General features: G+C 47.2%; 1 protein-coding gene across 2 annotated transcripts in view; it reads right to left on the bottom strand.

Annotated features, from left to right (window-relative positions):
• Positions 1-3,915, bottom strand: part of ZNF518B (zinc finger protein 518B) — an 18,750-nt gene extending 14,835 nt beyond the window's left edge. Inside the window, exons 1-2 of one of the 2 annotated variants that reach the window (XM_006168112.3) lie at positions 3,805-3,910; positions 853-1,233 (exon numbers count right to left, since the gene is read on the bottom strand). The gene's annotated coding sequence lies outside the window, so the exon portion shown is untranslated. Of the gene's footprint in view, positions 1-852; positions 1,234-3,804 lie in introns of both variants that reach the window. The other variant, XM_014584061.2, reaches the window with a different exon arrangement.
• Positions 3,916-5,020: the final 1,105 nt, after the last annotated feature.

Here is a 5,020-nt window from a genome sequence, read left to right as displayed (position 1 = left end):
GAAAGGTTAAGGAGCAAATATGCTCTTATTAGCATTAAAACACATATATTTGTGTATTTTTCCTGTTTCATCTTAAAGAAAAATAAAAACTTTGAAGAAATGGACTGATTTTAATAAAAAGTACGATAAAACACCGAATATCTGACTAAACCAGAGGTTCTTAACCTTGGCTGCATTACAGTAATCAACTTGGCATGATGTGCCAAGGATGTTAATTACCTGAAAGCTTTAAAATTGATGCCTGAGCCTCATTAGCAAAGATTCTGATTTAACTGGAAAAGGGAATGGGAGAGAAAGAGTCTGGGTCTCAAGGTTTCTAAAAGCTTCCCAGGTGATTCTAATATGAAGCCAGTTGAGAACCACCATATATTACTGGTGCAGGAGCACGTGCAAACAAGGAATAGCAATATCCTTGTACAGTACTTTATATACCTAACCCATCTGTGGGTTCCTGTAGGTGACAAGGTGACTGCCTTGAGATTACAATGTAGTGTCTAGACAAGTAGCTGCAGGGTTCTACTGCTACCTACATATGTGAACTCAGAAACATCATTAATGTTCTCTGTAAGGTGTATAGTGACAGTATTTACTTTGTAGATTCTTAGAAACTTGAATATTCTTGGTCGAGTGTGAGTAAAATTAGCATAGACAAGGACTATTCCATCCCCACATCTGCCACCGGTTGATACCCTTAAGGAACATATAAGGGACAGAAGTAAAAAGAGGAATTTCAGAAATGCTATGATAGGGATCTCATCAGGGTATTCTCTTATTGGCTGGCTGCTTGTCAGTCCTAGAGCATATGGCCTGTCAGGTATAGGGGATGCCTGCAGGAGCAGGTTCATACATTACCTGATACTCCATAAAGCAAGTCTTCAATACATGCTTCCCAAGATCATCAGTCTGGAGAAGCTATGTGGCTTTTCTAAGATCACAGAAGTTGGTAAGGCAGCAGCTAGTGTTCAGTCTGAATTCTTTTGTTTTCTGCTATCCTGTTGTGCGAGGCTGTGAACTGAAGTTATAGATGCAGAGTCTGCTGCCACTTGAGCACTGTTTCTTACTTCCTGCCTGAAACTGTAGGTGTGAGTCAAAAGGTAGCCAAGTCCCATGAGCTCTTCCTTCTTTTCAGCCTTCTCTCCTCAGGTGCTCAGTGCCATTGGTTTCATTTCAGGTCCTGGTATAGGTTCCTACACTCACAACCCGGGGTAGCAGCAAGGCACTGCACACAGAGGCCTGCAATAGAAGCCAAACACTTGGGTTTAAGTTCTGGACCTTCGCAGACTTGGTTTCTCAGAGTGTGCTTCTTCTAGAAAATAAGGGGGCTGAGCAGATATGCTTCCCAGGCATGCTTCTCAAGCAGGAGTTTGTGGCAAAGTCACCCAAGGAGCTTAAAAATAAAAGATTCCCAGGACTCCTGTAAACTAATGAATCAGATGAATCAGACTGCCCTCTTCCAGGGATAGGGCTTAAGCATGTGGTTTAAACTTCTTCCCAAATGATATTGATGCCTCTCCCATCCCCCTTCCACCCGGCCCACTCCCTCACAGTAAGAATGTCTGGATTAGGTGATCTCTAGCTGTTTTCACTCCAAGGATGAATCCTGGAAATTGCAGTTGGCTGGATTTGCATATGCGAACAAAGAAAATGCAGTAGACTACAGAGAGTTTGAGAACAAGACTGGAAAAATCCTTTTTGGTGAAGACTTTGTTTATCATAATCAACAGCATAGGCCTGGGCCATAGAAGATACTCAATAATCTACATGACTGAAAGGAAGAGTGAATGAGTGAATGAATGGCAGCTTTCACTTGATAATAAAAGATGTTCTTTCTCTTGCACAAAACCTGACCCAGATCTCCCTACTTAAAGGCAAACAGACCTGGAAAGATAGAAGTGGTTTTTTTTTTTAATTGCCATTATTAGATTTAAAAAATATGTATCAGTTTGGCATATCAAGAAGTCCCATCAATTAAAGTACAAAAGGAACTTCGAAGTTCATGGAAAATAATGGAATTAAGTATGAGTTTATTCTGGTGCAAAAAAGCTCCCTGAATACCCATGCGTTATTTTTTTCTACATGCACATCCTGTGAACTTTTTGAAGATCCCTTATAACACTTTTCTTCATCTGCTCTTTTCAAATTGCACTTGCAAAGACATCATAACAAAACTAGGTATCTACAAAAGTGTTACTTTTTTTCAAGGCTTAGACGCCAAAGGCAAAAATAAATAAATAAAGCAATGCACTTAAAGATAATATCAGTACCATTCAATTTAAAAAACCAAAAACTCTATTTGTATTCTACTCAAAGAGAATTGGTTTCTAAACAGTATTTTCTGGGCTTCCAGAACCCTTGGCCATTATCTCCTCATGTGTATCCACATAACAGGCTGGGCTGAACTTTGCATTTGTGAGTCATAGAGAGACAGAGAGAAAGAGATACATTACAATTCTCTCTCTCTGCTCTCTACAGGAAAGCAATGCAAGCTTCTGGAGACTAAGCGCTCTCAACCTTGGGGATTTCATTTCTAAACTAATAGGATAATGATATTTTCAGGATTCTAAGATGATTACTGTTCAACGATGTAGGCTTCTATTTCTCATGACAAAGTATTTAGTATTTCACTTTAAAAAAATGTTGATAAACTGTTGATTATTCCAGTTTTTCAAGTCAGTATGTAAATTAAATACTAAACATACAAATTGGGAGGGCTTCAAAAAGTTCACGGAGAAATGAATTAAAGTTTTTGCACTAGGTTTGGTGCAAAAAGTAACTGAAATCCATTCAGTTTTTCCATAATCATTTTTCATTAACTTTTTGAGGGCCCTTCCTATACAGGGTTGTTTTTTTTCCCTATTCTGTCCTTTGGTTTTCCTTTCTCTGATTAAGAAACTCATTATTGTGCACTATGCGTTTTCTCTGGCCTCAAGTGCCCCAAACCCAGGCGACAAGAAAAAGAGACAGGCTGGATGGGGAGGTTCCACAAAGAGTGACATCAACATTTGGAACAATTCAAACCTTCAACACCACTCCCCAACCAGCCCCGCCCCCGCCCCTTCTCTTAGCAAAAGATGCACAGGCCCTCAATGGACAAGCCCGTCCCTAGGCACTCTCTCAAATACTCCGAAGGAAAGACAATGCCAGTCTGGTTTTCAAGTTTATTGTCATGCTCCCATGGACGGTGCACACTATCCAAGGAGACCGCATCTTAACAGTGTGGTGCCAGGAAGGGAAGGCACGGGTTACAGGGGAGAGTACACCGTCGTTTCCCGCGGACATCCGGGTCCCATCGAGGGATCGCCGCGGGTTCCTTCTAACTAAAGAAAACCAAAAAACGTCAACGCTTACCTCCGAGGCCCGCAGGAGGCTTTAAAAATGGCCTCCTTACGACACTTCCTGCTCGGGCCAACCGGTAGAAATTCTTGGAGATGCATCTTTTAAAACGCTGGGGGCGCGGGGCGGAGGGCCCGGCGGCAGCGCGCAGGGCACAGGGCACAGGCGGCCGCGCCAGGCCCGCAGCGCCGCGCCAGCTCCAGCTCCAGCTCCAGGCCCCCTGCCCAGCCCGCAGGCCCGGAGGCCTGCCTTCTCTTCCCCGACCCGTCAGCAACGGTGGCTGCGGGACACTCCCTGGCCTCCCCGTCACGACGCCCGCAGACGGCCTGGGCACGCGAGGCCGCGGGCTCCTAACCCGGCCCGGTGCCCGCCCCGGCCCGTCGGGCGCCGCCCTGTGCGGCTCTGCGTCCCCCGTGGCTTTTGTCCCGCACGTGAGACCTGGAGGCTTCCGCCCCGCTCCCCACCACTCACCCGCTGGCGGCTGGAGTCGCAGCCCTAGCGAAGAGGGGTCTACACCGCCGACCGCAGACTGCCGCCGCCGCGCCCGCTGTAGGTCCCTACCCGGGGGGCGGAGCCCGGCTGGCTGCGCGTGCGCACTGAGGTGCGGCGCCGTGGCGACCTCAACCCCGGCGCCTGAGTTCTTAGGGCTTTGCCGGCTCCCAACCATAGGTCTGCCCTACCCAGACCAACAGCTTGAGATCCAGCAAGGGCTGCTTCTGGACTGAGCGCTCGACCGAACGCACTTGCACCCACAGAGTGGTGCTGGCACCTACACTGGGTACTGCAGGCTCAGGAGTCGCCTCTGAGAAAGGAGAATGAAGCGTACAGTCCCTACCCCATCCTGGGTCCTGAGGAGATACTTATGCCTGTCCACCTGGAGTTTTCCATCTTGCAGTGGGTGAGTGAGAGCAAGCAAAAAAGAGCTCAGGCCCTCAGCTTCCAAATTTTTCCTCTTTTGAAAGGAGCAGCAAAGCAGATGGCCTTAAAGTCCTGGATTGGGTTCCAACTCTCTGGACTCCTTTATATCTATCGTAGCTGTGGGACCTTGTGCCAGGAAGTCCCATGACATCTTGTCTGGAGATGGTGCGAGCGCTTTTAATGCCAGCATTTCCCCCTGGCTCCTGGACTGCAGTATTTGGGAGAACAAGCCACTTTCCACATACATACCCGCCTACGACCTTTCAGAAGGAAGATGCATCTAGAATAGACTTGCTCTGTGGAAAGAAGGGACTGTATTGCTAGCACTGCCTTGATAATCCTTGACTTGAATGTTGCTTCCCAGCAACTGCGGGTTGTATAGCAGGGGAGCAGCGTCACTGAGAGGCGCAGTTTCTTCAAGAGTAACAGCTGAAAGTTCACTACAAAGCTCTGCAAAGGGAAGGGGCAAGGCTGGTTTCATGAACATGAGGGGGTAGAGTAGGGGGTACTGCTCTGAGGAGCTGTAGGGCTGGTGGGCTCTGGTGCTTAGATGCAGAGTGCAGGAAGACCATCAGCCATAAGACCATCAGCAGGGATAACTTCCCACCACTAAAACAGTGGGAGGGGGGCAGAGACCATGGGCTAGTGGGCAAGTCCTTCCCCTGCCCTCAGCTGCAGTACTCCTGCCCTTCCTGGCCAAGAGCTAAGTGGGCTGTTGGTCCTCTACTTCCTAGATCTCAGAGAAGCTAAAGGACTTCTCAGAAAAACA

This window comes from Tupaia chinensis, unplaced genomic scaffold, assembly GCF_000334495.1.
Source record: "Tupaia chinensis unplaced genomic scaffold, TupChi_1.0 Scaffold145561_1, whole genome shotgun sequence".
In the NCBI taxonomy this organism is placed as follows: domain Eukaryota; kingdom Metazoa; phylum Chordata; class Mammalia; order Scandentia; family Tupaiidae; genus Tupaia; species Tupaia belangeri.
This window is presented reverse-complemented; position numbering and strand designations above follow the sequence as displayed.